Source organism: Pinus tabuliformis, chromosome 6, assembly GCF_031772625.1.
Source record: "Pinus tabuliformis cultivar Carrire ecotype Pingquan chromosome 6, CPIR1, whole genome shotgun sequence".
Taxonomy (NCBI): domain Eukaryota; kingdom Viridiplantae; phylum Streptophyta; class Pinopsida; order Pinales; family Pinaceae; genus Pinus; species Pinus tabuliformis.
This window is the reverse complement of record NC_142292.1, coordinates 1,766,530,521-1,766,546,533: the sequence shown is the minus strand read 5'-3', so window position 1 is coordinate 1,766,546,533 and position 16,013 is coordinate 1,766,530,521.

Here is a 16,013-nt window from a genome sequence, read left to right as displayed (position 1 = left end):
TTTTCTACCGAAACAAGGATGTTCATAATCATAATACAAAAATTCTTTCACTGGCACATGGTCAACAAATAACACTTAATGCTATTGATGAGCATGAAATTGTTGGATCAAATTATTTTTCTTTTGAAAAATAAAATAGCATTGATGTCAACAATAATAGTCAAACAAAACATGTTAGTTGAGTTATATGCAGGAAAATACAATACCAATGATGGATTAGTCAATGACGCTGAAGGCATTCTCAGATGTTACTCATCCAATAACAATGGAAATGACATTATTTGGATAGAATTTCCAGATGTAAACATTGGAAAGCATCAAAAAAATAAATTCAAGTAGTTGTATGAGATAAATATATTGTCAGCATGGACACCAATTTTTTAAATTGCAAAAGCATTAGAAATGTCCCACAACAAATTGCAAATCACAATACGAAAACAATTCCCAATACAATTAGCTTGTGCATGAACAATACATTGAACACAAGGACTAACATTGGATCAACTTGCATTTGACCCAACTGGTGTCACCAAACATGGGCTAGTCTATACTACACTATCACGTGTTAAAACTATTGACTCGTTATACTTGATTAACAAGATAACACCCCAAAACTTTCATGTACAAAACAAGATATTAGATGAAATGAAACGACTAGAAACAATTGCTTCATGGAAACTGGAATTTACAAAAAAAAAAACCTAACAACCTATTTTTTTTTTCAATTGCAACTTTAAATACACATGGTCTACATGCACATATTAGTGATGTTTTCCATGAAAAAGACTTATTAGACAATATGATTCTATGTTTTAAAGAAATGCACTTGTACATTCCACCCATAAACAAACAATTCCTACCATCCAAGTTTGCCATAGCAAATTACATGCATGGCATCCTTACTTGTGTAGAGAAGAAGATATTGATCAAAGAAACAAAAAAAAATTGTAACATCAAAACTGAACTCACGCTAATTGACATCTACTTCCAACAAATTTTTTTATTAATCAACATTTATGCAACTCCATTTGAACAAGTGTCCACAATAATAGAAATGATTAGAAAAGCAAAATCACAAACTACACCTGTTAATTGTGTCTTCTTAATCATTGGTGATTTTAACATTGATATTCAATTAGAAACAACTCGCAGTCGAGCTCTTATAGAATATATAAAAACTGAGAACTTGCAAGAAATAACAATTTATGTCCACGATAAAAAACAACAATAGATCATATCTGGACAAATTTACTTATTGAGCAATGTGAAATCAATCTTGAAAATGCATATTGGTCAGATCATAGCATAATTTATGCTTTTCTACAACTCTAATCAAAACATGGTATACGCTTTGTTGCATTTCTGATCACAACAAAAGCTAGATTTGTGTGCATCCCTCATGTGCAACAATCCAGGTACAATAATGTGCCTTGCCTTAGAATCGTTAGTGCATCTAATTTGTTCTTTGTCTTCTGATTTCATAGCTTTCTATTTTCATTAGGAAATTTGTTGTGTCAAAACTAAAATATGTTTACGTTACACAACTAGTGTTTCAAACATATAACTCTTGTGAAATGTTTTCAATAACTGATTTACAATATATTTGTTTCCTTGTTGTGTTTTCATAAGTGTACCAATAGAAAAAATGTCAACTCGTAAAGCAGATAGTGCAACAAGAAGAAATGAATCCATTCATAAATAAGATAGTGCAACAACATAAATGAATACAGTCATAAAGCAGATAGTGCAACAAGCATAAATGAATCTAGCCATTTGGACAAATGGTTCACTCTTTTTCCTTTCACAATCAAGAACAAACCAACCAGTCTTTGCATTTATACATTAATTAATTTTTACATTTTCTTTTTCCATTTTAGTATTTTTAGTATTTGTATTTATACACTAATCAATTTCACTTTTTATTTTTTTGTTTCACTCTTTCTAAAATATCCAGTAGGCAAAAGAAAAAACAACAAAGTGAAAAATAGTAGCATCGTCCATAATCTACATTTGCATGGGAAGTTTAACAATTATATTTGAAGGTGATGTGTTAGTGTTATATGGTCCTGATTCTACTCCAGTACCCTCCTCACCACAGAAGGCACAATTTGTACATGCCAACCTTGTTAATGTGCATGGAAAACTTACAATAACCATCAACATAAGTGATAAACTAATCTCTCAATTTTCCTCGTATTTCTCTGTCGGAAAAAGTGTTCATATAATAGGATTCAACACCACTAAGAAAATAAAATATGAAAGAGATGATGCTAGCCACTGTATCTCATTGAATTCAACATTTTTCATTGAGACAATACCCATGCTTTGTTCTTAACATCGGCTTACTCCAACCACTACGATTGCTATGCTTTTAGAGGAAAATAAAGATTATTCAGTTGGAAGCATCGCAACATTTGTCAAAGGATATTGCCAGCAGAACAATCGTCAATTTGAAATATATGTCAAAGGTGGTGAAACAAATAGTGACTGTGCTTCGGTATTGTGTCAAATCTTCTGTTCTATTATGCTTAGCTTTTTATGTGTCCAGTGTTTCTTTCTCTTGCTAAAAGAAATTTTTTATGCTTTTTCGGTCACAGCTAATCAAAATTTTCACTTGAATTTCTTTCAGGTGTATTTTACCAAACAACACAAACAAGAATTTGTTGAACTGCAATATGATATAGTAAGAGGAAAGACAATCTTGCTTCTCTTCAAAAACATGGTTCGAATTGGACCAAGAGAATCACATACCATACGTACATGTTTATCAAGCTTATTTGAGCCACTTAATGATGAATTGACAAAATCTTATCTACATACTCTTTCCAAAGGAAGGTTTTCAATTGCATTTCAACTACTTCTTATTTTCAGACTCTACCAAAAACAAATGTTCAACAAAGTTTTCAGCTGCATTTGAACTTTTTATAAGCATTTCTCTATTTCTTCTTGAACTATTTACTTTTTCTCTCACTATTTTTTCTTTTCCTTACATTATTCATCTACTATAAACCTAACAAGAATATTTTTATTCCCACTTGAACTATTACAGATTAATGGAATTCTCAAACTAGTTGATCTATTTTTCCCGTCATACAAGTCATTCTGCAGTGAGTGTAAACAACTGATTAGAACAACAGACTGTCCAGTCAATAACATGCTCTATTGCACGAACTGCGGTGACAAAAAGTTATTTTCTTATGAACACAGCCTAGAATATACAATAAAAGATGCAGATGGAAAGCTAGATTGCATCCTTCCAAAAGACCTTCTTAAAATATTCTTTTCATGTCTTCTGCAAATATCCTTTGCAGAATATAAACAAAATTTCTCTACAAATATTTTCATGTTACGTGCATTTTCTTTCTTTTTTTTGTAAATCAGTTGATGTATTAGATCACAAAAAATATTACATATAGTTACAAAAAGGGGGCTGCCATTTTTAGAGAGAATAGAGAAAATGCAGGCCTATCAAAACCAGAGACCACTAGACTTCCATAACTGACCCGAAGTCAAACATAATTCAAAACGGAAACTGGCTAACCACACAAGGCTGCCAGACCAAACTGAAGCAACTAAACTCAAAGAAGGCCGCTAAGAGGCCTGCCAATGCTAAAATTCAAACAAACACAGAAACAAACCAAAATTAGAGGACAAACATGAGCCTACAATAGAAGATCGCCCCCCAGGAATTTTACTGGTCATTTCTTGCCACTCCTGGAGAACCGACAACACTTGGACCAACGCCATCATCTCCCTTGGGAGCATTGCGGGACCTTTGGTGACTGAAGATGGTTGTTTCGGGATCATCCTCAGGGATATCCATAGAGACATTGAGCCCCTGGCGTATAGACAGCTTGAAGAGCCGAATGAAACTTCCCAGGCTCTGAGCCAACATTTTCATTTCCTCCGTGAGGGAGTTTATGGTTATTTCCAGCTTGTCCAACCTCACTGAGTTCTTGGCAGAGGCGAGGGAGTGTGCTTGGTAGGCATCCTTGAGAGCTGCTCCTTGCATGCTCAGGGCTTTGGCCAGCATTTTTTTCATTTTCCAAGCCTCACTCTGAGTTCGCAGGAACTGGGTGGCTCTGGTTGCTGGGGTGCCCGGGTCCGAGAGCCAATCGACCTCCTCACTGATGGTATTAATGTCCATTCCTGCACGGGATTTGTTCACCTCGACTTGGATTTCTTCAATAAACTATTTACCTTTCTTGGATACAGAGGCCTCGTAATTCTCCCGGGCTCTTTTTAAATCTCTGATAGCTCTAGAGCTACGGATGTTGCTATCGGCCATAGCACTATTGCAGGTGTTGGCAATTGCAAATCGAACTCCTAAACACAGAATAGTGAACACAAGACTGAGCTCTAAGTAATACCGTAAGCAGGTGAACTCTTTCCCGGTTGTCTGTGTATTAATAGTGAAGGACATGGTGCGAGGGGCCGCGATCTTAACCGAAACCAACATCTTTTCCATTTTCCTAACTGTCAGAATCCCCAGCAGGTGACTGACGACCTTCTTATTATTAAAGTTGATTACGATTGGACTTCCATGCTTATCACTGAAGAGAAGAACCCATGCGTACCTTAATTCGTGATGGGTGTGTTGACATCTATCCCTATGATAGATCTTCCACCTTTTCCGATGCGAGCCATAGGACATCCACTAGCGGTGCCACCTCCAGGCATTAAGGATTAGGGAATAAAAATTTATAGCAAACCACATAATTCATTGATGATCGGTACCTTGTAAGCCGTCCTTCTCTCCTGACACACCTGTGAGGTCTTGCCTTGAGATTTGTAGGCATTTGTCCCGAAGATTGGCACATGTGACGCTCTACCAATAGGTGTCAATGTCATCATTCTGGTGGTTGACTGCGTGGTTGGCTAGGCTATCCGCCATTTCATTCACACTACGCCTGACAGCCTGTAGAGCGACTCCATTGAGAGCGGAGAGATGTTTGGCGATTAGCTCGGTGACCATGGCTAGGCGCCAGTGCTTTGTTACCTTCTCAGTATGCGCACCCTTTTGCATTTTCCTTGTCGTGTTAATGGCTAAGAGCAAGTCTCCTTCCACAATTGCTGCCCCACTCCCCAAGCGGATTAGGATTTGCAGCCCCTGCTCCAGAGCTGCAAATTCTACCTCATTGTTAGTGGCTTCCCCCAGAGAATTGCTGTAGATGTGAAGAATTTCCCCTTTGTCATTGCGTATTACTCCTCCAAGGCCAGTCGGGCCAGGGTTTCCCCGAGAAGCTCCATCAAAATTTAATTTGTGAAACCCCGGTAAAGGAGGTTTCCAGGACAACAGAGAAGGCACGGTTGAGGTCTCTGCGCTAGAGAATTGAGGTTGGTTGCAGCACTCATGCCAAAAATTTGTAGAATTCGCCTGTCATTTGTGGAAGGCTTGTTTGCTTGTTCTGCTTTACTCCTGGTAAGGCCAGTTTCACGCATATTTTGCATGATGTCTATTTTAATGGTATCTAGCTGTCTGGAATCTCTCTAAAAAATTCTTCTGTTTCTCTCTTTCCTTGTGGACCAGACTATAAAACTAGGGCTTAGCTTCCATAAAATGTTTACAGTGTCACAGCTAGAATATTTGGTTCACCAATTGGCTATGTTATCTTGTATGGACTCTCTGTTCCTATCTGCTTTTCTAAAGATTTCCTCCATCCATTCCCATAGTTTATTGGTCCATTTGCAATCGTTGAGGAGATGATTCATCGACTCCTCTTCTTTTTCACAGAGGGGACATCGGGATGGACCAATGAAGCCTTTTGCATAGGTTCTCCCAAGTGAGGATATTACGATGCATTAGGAGCCATAAGAAAGTCTTTATCTTCGGCCAGATGGTGGTTTCCCAAACATTATTGTGCCAATTCACTTTTTCTTCCTGATCCCTGTGTTCTAAATAAAATCTGGCTTCCTTTAGGTTAAAGGTGCCTCCATCTAGTTTTCCCCACCTTAGTTGGTCTTCATCCTGAGAGTAATAGATCCTCCTTTTATCTAGACAAGAGTGCAAGGATAAGAGAAGGTTGCCCATTCCATCTGCCTGTGGGGTAGTATTAGGGTTCCAATGTCTCCAATGCTGGTCCGTGATACTGTCTGTCCAGTATTGGTTCACCCTGAGTTTTCCTAGTTCCTGGTACCTGTGCTGCAGGGGAAGATAGTCAGGATTTTCAAGCTTGGGAAGTTGTTGCCAAGAATCTTCCCAAAAGAGAGTTGTGTTCCCATTGCAAATTTCCCAGAAGCATTGATGTTGAATGATGTTTTGATTGGCCTTTGCCAGGTTCCAAATGGGGGATCTGATAGGAGGATCAGTCAATCTAATGAGATCCTGAGGGCTCTAGTTTTCAGCATACCTGGCTTTCCATAATCTGGCCCAGGGTGTCTGTGGTTCTTTGACCCATCTCCACCAAAGTTTGGCCCCACAGGCTTTGTTTACTGTGTCCGGGTCTTGAAGCCCCAAACCACCCAGGATCTTGGGTTTACAGAGTTTTTCCCAAGCTACTAGAGCCCATTTTTGTTTGTCAGATTTTCCAGACCATAGGAAGGTTCTCTGAATGTTTCTTATTTTCTGGAGAACACCTTTGGGAGCCGGAAGGATGGAGAGCATATACTGAGGAATGGCTTGTAGGACAACCTTAGTCAGGACAAGCCAGCCAGCAAAGTTAAGGACCCTATTAGTCCAGTGATTACTTCGTCTTTCGAGGTTGGAGATCAGTTTTTCCCAGTGGAGCTTTTGCCAGGGTTTATCAGTGAGAGGGATCCCGAGATACTTAGAGGGAAGGCTTTGCCTTCTGAACCCAAGGATAGCTGTAAGATTTTTCTGGATCGCTAAGTGAGTATTGAAAAAGAAAATGGAGGATTTATCCAAATTAAGGTCCATACCTATTGCTTGACTGAAGAGATTAAGGATATCTTTGAAACCTTGGGCTTCCCGAATCGTTGGAGTACCATGGAGCATGGTATCATCCACGAATTGTTGATGAGTGGTGGTTGGGCAGAGTGGCAGAGGTTGGAGGCCCTGGATATGGTTTCTCTCCTTTGCAGTTTTAATGATGCGACTCAGGCCTTCCATCAATATGACAAAAAGGAAAGGGGAAATGGGATCCCCTTGGCGAATACCTCTAGAGGGAGCAAAGGGGAATGTGGGAGCACCATTGACCAGGATAGAAAAGCTGGGGGATTTGACTAAGGCTAGAATCCAATTGATCCAGCGTTGTGCAAATCCAAAGGCTTCCAGAATGGCTTCAAGATACTTCCAACTGACCTTGTCATAGGCTTTCGAGAGATCCAACTAAATGATCATACCTGCTTTTTTCTGGGATTGTAGAGTGTGAACCATTTCCTGTGCTAGTAGGACATTATCCATGATCTGTCTACCTTCCACGTAGCCCGATTGCTCCTCTGAGATAATCAAAGGAAGTATTGGCTTCAGTATGTTGGCCATTACTTTAGAGATAATCTTATAAATAACGTTGCACAGAGCAATTGGCCGAAATTTCGAAGGGGTACATGCTGCCTCCTCTTTGGGAATAAGGGCGATGAAGGTGGAATTGAGGGATTTGAGGATGGAGGAAGATTTTTGGGAGTCTTCCACCACCTCCCACACTTCCAATCGCACAATTTCCCAGCAAGCTTTGAAAAAATCAATGGTGAAGCCATCCGGTCCTGGTGCCTTTCCATTAGGCATCTCTTTCACTGCTTCTTCCACCTCCTCCATGGTAACTGGGTGGTCTAAGGATTTGTTCTGATCTGTAGTAATTAACCTTGGGATGGAGGACATGACTTCCCTAATAACCTCTTCCCTATTAGTGTCTGGTTCCGTTGCTATATGGCTAAAGTGATCAATGAGGATGGAGGCAATATCCTGATGAGAGTGGAGGGGAGTGCCTTGTTCATCCTTCAACTGGGTGATTTTGTTGGTGCACCTGTAATCTATAGCCGAACGATGGAAGAACTTGGTGTTTTTCCCCTTCTTTGAGCCATTGTATACGAGACTTTTGTCTCCATAGTATTTCCTCCTGTTGGCATATTTCATTCCATTTCCGCATGAGGACTTGCTCCGTGCTAATGTAATCCTAGGTGATGGCCCCTTTGAGCCATTTAGTGTGGATCTGTGCTATTTGTTCCTCCAATGCCTGTTTTCCTTTGAAGATATTCCCGAAGGCCCCTTGGTTTTAGGTCCTAAGCTAAGCTTTGAGGTGCTTTAATCTGGCTTGGAATCGGTACATTTTGGTTCCTCTGGTATCCAGCCACTCATGCCACCAATGTTTGATTTTAGATGTGAATTCTGGATGGCTCAACCAAAATTTCTCAAACCTGAAAGGTCTGTTTTTCGGGGTGCTGAGGATGGCTGCGTCCAGGGTAATGGGCCAATGATCAGAGCCTCCACAAGGAATAATGTTCGATTCCACATTGACCCCCTCAAGGAGGATGGCTTCTGCTATAAGAAAACGGTCAAGTCTGGAGGCAATCTACCTTTCTCCTCCTCTTATGTTATTCCAGGTGTATAACCCATTTTTGGGGAAGATATCAACAAGATTTGTTGTTCTGATGAAGCTATTGAATGCCTCTACATCTCTATTCAGAGTTCTTACCCCTCCTTTCTTTTCTGTCAGCGAGGTAATCATGTTGAAGTCTCCTCCATAGATAGCTTTAGCCGTAGGATGTCTGCGTTGCATCTTGGAGAGGCGATCTAACATCAACAGTTTATCCTCTAGTCTTTGGGGGCTATAGATATTAGTACACAAGTATGTATTGGATTCCCCTATGATTTGCAATTCTAGGGAGATGTATGATCTGGAAGCCTCTGCATTTATAAGATGGAGGGAGTGGGGATTCCAGAAAGTGGCCAGGCCTCCCTCCATTCCATTCCCTTCCACTTCCGTGTATTCCATTCTTTTTCCTAAATTTCTGCTTATTCCTTTCATTTTCTGGCTGGAGCACTTGGTTTCTTGTAGAAAAATCATGTCAGGATTTTCATTTTTGACTTTCTTTCTTAGAAGTCTTTGTTTCCTTTGGTTGTTTAGCCCTCTAGCATTCCATGAAAGAATCTTCATATTTAACAGGGTTTAAGAGGAAAATGTGAAAGCCTCAAGGGATTTCATCTTACCTGAGTTAAGAAGCATCTGACCTAGCTCTTGTAATGCTTCATTGTTTGTTTGTCGGCCTATCTTTTTCCTGTGATTGGCATTGTTATTTGTTTGATGTAATCCTTGGGCCTTGACACCCAAACCCTTTGTGGCTCCAAACCCTCTTTTCTGCCCTTTTAGTTTTGCATCTTGCCTTGCCAGGAAGAGAAGATTTACTCTGGCTACTTCCTCCTCTGGCATGTGTTCCAATCCTTTTTGCTTCCATTGCTCTACCATGGTATTGATATCCATACCCTCCCTCTCTATTATGTCGCTGAGTTCCATATCCTCTATTTCGGTTTCACTGGCTATCATTTCCGCATCTCCTTTTAGGTCTTTTGCCAACTCATGACCTTGTAGGATATCATTCGTTGGATCTAGATTAGGATCTTGGGCTTCCTGTGAAGGAGCATCTTGGATTACTTGCATTAGGTCTGATGCTTGGGGGATTTCGGTTGAACCTATTCTGGATCCAAGAACTTCAAAGGCATTGACTATTCCTTTGATGGAGGTGCTTGTTTTGGGATGGTTTTTCCAATTAGCCCGTTGTCTCCCATTTGGATGGAAAAATCCTTCCTAATCCTTGCCTGTGTTTTCTTTGGTTTTCTCGATTGGCTTATTCATTGGGCATTCCCTAAACAATTGTCCATGTTCGTGGCACTTCTGGCATGGAAAGGGGATTTGTTCATAGTCTATGGCTTGAAAGAAGACTTCATCTCTAAATTCTAGCCATAGACCTTCATGTAGTGCACCTGAAACATCCATTTCAACACATATTCTTGCACAAGAGGTGTACCTTTTTTGCAGGGTAGCCTTCGAGGCTTGGATGAAGGTTCCTAGCTTGTTGCCTATTTGTTCCAGCGCTGCAGGTCTCCATTAATCTATGAGGAGAGAGAATAGGCGAATCCAAACAGGTACATGCATGAATGTTTCCTATTCTGGTGCAAAGTTGGGTTTCCAGGGTCTCATATAGAGGCCTGTTGAGGCATAGAAATACGGTCCTCCATAAAAAATGCGATCCATTTCTTCCAGGCTCGCAAAAACAACAATAAAGAACCCTTTGGCCCCCAGGTGTAACCTAACATCTCCCTTAGGCTTCCATTGTTGCTTGATCCAGAAGCAGAGGGCTTTTTCCATAGGCCAGAAGCCCATGAACTTACAGATCACCGCATGTATTGACATATGGTCTCTGTAAGCTTGCATTTTAGGGTCGTTGATAACAACCCGTAGACTTTCTGTCGTTTTGGGCTTGCAGCGCCCTAGGTCCTCCTGTTTTCTTGTCGCTGTGGCTGATCCCTCCAAATATGTGTCATGCTGGGGCAGGGCAAGGAAAATTTTAAGAACCCCCCCTAAATTTACATGTATAACAAATGGGCGAATCTCCATGGTATATAGGAAAAATGGAAGGTGATTTTATCAATAATATGATATGTATATATAATTTTTTGGCGAATCTCTCACCAGGCATGGCGAATATTTTACTCAATTATAAAATCTTGTGTTTATTGAATACACAAATGAAATCATTGCATTTCTTTAAAATATCTTTTGAAATCAAAATTACCGAAATTACATATCGATAACCTAGTGGGTGTAGGATAAAATTCACCCGTGCCATTCACAGAAAGCATGAGAAAAAACCTAATACTATATATAAAACCAAGAAAAATTCAAATTCATCACTTCTAGGGACCTCGTAACCACCCTGCCAATACACAAGTATGTTCCTGTTTGCAATTAGAAAAATTACCCAAATTACAATCTGTTTACTCCAGCATATGTTGGAAAGTTACAGAAGGATGATTAGTGCAATCAATCCATTTCTTTTAGCCCTGGATTTGTTTCAGTTTAAAACAGAAGTATACAAATATACTTGTCCAATGTCTATGCTTTAACCATTCACCTTAAGATGTTTTTACAATATAATTTCCTAAGTCTATTTAATATCTTCATTATCATAAAAACCAACCTATATCCATCTTAACTCCACATCTACCACTCTTAGGGGGATGAAATCTATTTATCCCTCTGAGCACTTGGTAGACCCAGAATTAAGATGGATCTAAGATAATAGAATTTCCTCTTTAAATAGTCTATGCTCACATGAATACCATGTATTACCATGGGTAAATACCATGGGTTATCATAAACCTGGAGCTTAGAAATTACTATTAGTAATTTATAAAAATTAATAAAATTAATAGTTGATTTTTATTTTATTTTTTATTTTAACCAAGCTAAAATGTTTAACATACATTAAATTACAACATCCATTTTTACTCTTGATCGGATCAAATATTTTTTCACTCTATGCTAGTTTGCATATCACGATATTTGATACCTCTCGGGGGTTAGTAGATCCAGAGTAAAGATGGATCTATGCTGGTTTAATTCCCCCATTTAAATAGGCTACATTCCAAGTGAATACCATGGGTCAATACCATGTGCCATTTTGGTGAATACCATGGGTAAATACCATGTGCCATTTTTATTTTTATTAATTATTAATATTAGGGTTAATAATGTTTTTTTGCATGGTATTGTCCCATAGTATTTTGCCCATAGGTTTCACCTAAATATAACGCATTTTTTGAGTGTTTGTAAATATAAGGTGACTTATGGAGTAAATATACAAAAATGTTTTATTTGATTACCATACCTCTCGTTTATTTATATTTTTATTAATTTACCATACTTCTTTTACAAATATGGTATTTGGCCCATAGGATTCACTTAAATAAAACCTCTTTCTTGAGCCTTCATAAATAGAACGAGGGTTATGGACTAAATATAAAAAGAGATTTTATTTATTTACCATGCCTCTAGTTTATTTATATTTTTATTTATTTACCATACCTTTTGAGGAAGTATAAAAAGAGGTTTTATTTGTTTACCATACCTCCACTTTACTTATATTTTTATTTGTTTAAGGTGACTTATGGAGTAAATATAAAAAATGTTTTATTTATTTACCATACCTCTCACTTATTTATATTTTTATTAATTTACCATACCTCTTTTATAAATATGGTATTTGGGCCTTTGGCCCATAGGATTCACTTAAATAAAACCTATTCTTGAAAATGGGCGAATGGAAGGTTGTAACTCCTAATTTCAAGGGCTAAATTTACCTTTTTTACCCTCTCCCTTAAAATAAGGTGGGCTATTTGAGGTGATTTGTAAAAATGTACTATGATACAAAATATTCGCCCACTAAAAATTTAAAACCCCTTAATTCCCCCAAAGGGCGAACATTCGCCTCTAAAATTTTCTATGGGGTAGGGCCTCGGTTTACACATTTTTTTTTGTTTCTTCCTTCTGCTTCTTGTGGTTCCTGCTCGGGACTAGGGTCACATTGTCTTTTCCTTCTAGAATTTTGATTTCATTGGTCCGTTTTTGACTTTGGGTTTCCTTGGTTTGCCCACTAGCCTTTTTCTTCTTGCTTAGCTCATCCTTTCCTGCATTTTCAGATCTAGAGATCTGCACCCCTTCCAGTGGGGCTTTTCCTTTATCCATCATTACTTGTTTGTATGAAGGGGCCCCATTGGTCCCTGCTCACCTCATTTGTTGGGCCAGGGTGAGCCCACGCCTCCGAAGCTCTGCGAACAGGGCTCTGCCCTCCACCAAAGTTTGTGACAACGATCAAAATGCAGATCAGAACCCTAGTTCAAGTTCTTGTGCGCTTCAATACACTCAATTTGTCCATTGCCTTAATTCCTGCAAGGATTACGTGCATTTTCACTCAAGGGAACCTTCACAATTTCGATGGAAAATATCATTCTCGATATCAAGCAGATTTGATACCTTCAATTACTTTGTTAAGATCAAGTTTTTTTATATGCATGTTGATAGTTCTATTAACCCTCAGTTTTTGTAACATGCATCTTAACAGTTGTAAATATGAACAATTTTGTATATGTCTTGAAAATTTTGTTGTTCAATGAAAAAAAATGTATCTTCTTTCTCTTTGTTTTCAACCTATCTCTCCATTGTAATACTTGTTTTTAAGTATAATTGCACTTTTTATTGTTTCAATTTTGTTCCCACTTCTATTTGCATTTTATTCTATTTATTATAATTTAAATAGTGGCATCAATCTTAACCACTATACCATATAATCACCTCATCATTAGTTGTTACCTTAATCTTATTTGGCAGGAGTTGCGAACCAATTTCTTTAAAGTCCGAGAGAGAATAATTTTCCAACTTGCTCCCTTATGCCCCGGTTGTTCATGCTTACCTGATTTTGATATTGCATTATGTGCATAGTACACACCATGTTGATTGTTAAATCTTTCGGTGGATCCAGAGTCATTTGAAATTGCAGTAGGGGATATCTAGGGTCTTTTATGAGATTGTGTTACTTTGTGTAATGCACTATAGAGCTTATGCTAGACAATTATGTGACGGAAAGGATAATGTGCTCTGCAGAATCACTCAGGTAGTAATCACTCTGCAAATAGCTGAGCATGCTTTGGCTCATCCAATTATAGCTTTTTGAATGATACCAACACTGATATATCAGATAGCTCATGATGTCGATCCAAATGGCCATCCTTAAGTCGATTGCAGATTCTCCGAATATTTGGGAATCTGACGGATATGGGCGCGGTCAATTTTGACCGCCCCATATCCGTTGGATTCCCAAATATTCGGGAAATCTGCAATCGACTTAAGCTGACCAGATCTGAATAAGACAACTTATTTGCCATGATATCAACCACTTCAGTGCATTAATACTTCTTAACAAGGAAACATACTAATTTTCAAGGAAAATTCATAACAAGAGTGCTAGACCATAGGGCTGAGAATCTAGAAGCAGACTAACTCAAATAAGATAGCCTATTTGACATTGAATGACATCGAATTCAAAAAAAATAGTTCACCTGTGCTTATATCATTGCCCTGTTCCTGGAAACACTACACATTGGTGATCATGTCAACGTGGCATATGTAAAGTTCATTTCAAATACACGGCTAAAGATTTGCTACTTCGCAACTCATCTTGTAACTTTAGTACTTGAAGAGTGGGCTAGCATTGGAGTCACCACGTAAAATGAAATAATTGACAAAAAATATGAAATGCAAACAAAAAAATCAAAACACATCGAATAATTACAGAAGCGAAGGAATGGAGGTTCCCACACATCAATCAATTACAACCCCGCTGTATGACATTAAATGTCACGTGGGGTCGTATGTATGCACCAGATTTAATTCCTGCCGGAGAGTTTCCTTGCATATAATCCTAGTCCTCGCAGAGGACTAGTGTGGATATGTTGCTTTGTCTACATGCATTGCAGAGTGTTATTTTCTTCTTGATAATTGCGTATACCACTTTTTTTTTTTATAATTTTCCTCAATAAAATTAATATTTCTAGCACATCTATTCTTTTAATAAATTTCTATATTTACATTATCTTATTTTTTATTTCATAATTTGTATGCACACTAATTTAATAGCTATATTAAATAAATGTAAAAAATTATATTACATGATGTTAGAATTTAATTTATTTTTTAATAATATAATTAAGTCGATAAGTTTATTGATGGATAATTTGGTCTTTGTTTAGTTTGAAGTTGAGACATGTTTTAAAAATAAATAAAATATTAGCAATAATAAAAATATAAATAATTGTTTATGAAGTTTTGGATAGATGTTGATTTTGTTAAGACACTCCTAGATATTAAGTCACCAGTTCAATTCCACTCCCTGTTTAAGCATTATTCTTAGGCATGATTAAGATGTAGCCTCATCAATGAGAAACTTACAAAAACAAAACAAAAAAGCCTTAAATGATTATACATATTTGGTTAGTTTTAATTAAAAACATTATAAAATATCAATAATCTCATTTTCATTGAGCTCACTTGGTTTGTTATTAATATTACAATTCAGTATGGAAAAATATATAGTGAAAATATTTCACTTTCACTTTTAAAGTTATAAATAAAATATATCTATGTTTCCGTAAGGGTATATGTGATCCGTCCAACGTGATCCGTCCAATGTTTTGGATAGGAACTCCTTGAGAGTAAACGAGTATTGGATTTCCTTTTATAGGAACTTCTTGGATTATGTATTCTGCGATTAACAGTAGAAATATTGAATTTTATCATCTTTGACAAAAATTTAGATTAAAAAAATGAATGAGATGATTTCATTATGGACCAAGGTTTGATTAGAAAATTAGTTAATTAATTTGAATGTGAAGGGAAAGAGAGAGTGGAAAAGTGATAGTTGAAGTAAATTAAAATATGAATAAATATTAACCAAATTGAGAAGAAAAATTATGTTATTTTTTGGAATTAGAATAAATGAGTTATTTTCGAAAAGGGACATATAAATAAGGAATATTTTACCCTATGAATTGGTTAATTATGGAACGATTTGGATGAGCTTTTTGATAATTTAAGAAATAGGAGAATGATAAATTGTAGAAAATTAAAATTAAATTTATTGAAAGATTTATGAGAAATTCTTCGGCGCAAATCACATGATAAATCATTTGTCGACACGTTTCGAACATTATTATTATTATTATTATTATTTATTTTTATTTTTAGTTTTTATTTTTAGTTTTTATTTTATTTTATCTTTTTATTTTTTTATTTTTTATTTTTTTTATTTTTATTTTAATTTTAATTTTAATTTTTATTTTTATTTATTTTATTTTATTTTATTTTATTTTTTTATTTTTTATTTTTTTGTTTTTATTTTTTATTTTTTTATTTATTTTTGAATTTATTTATTTATTTAAAATGAAATAAAATCTTTTTACCTTTTATTACTTTCGTAATTAAAAATTTTATTCATTATTATTTTTATGTATATTTCAATTTTTTTATTATTATTTTTCTTTTAACTAACCTTTGTATATATTT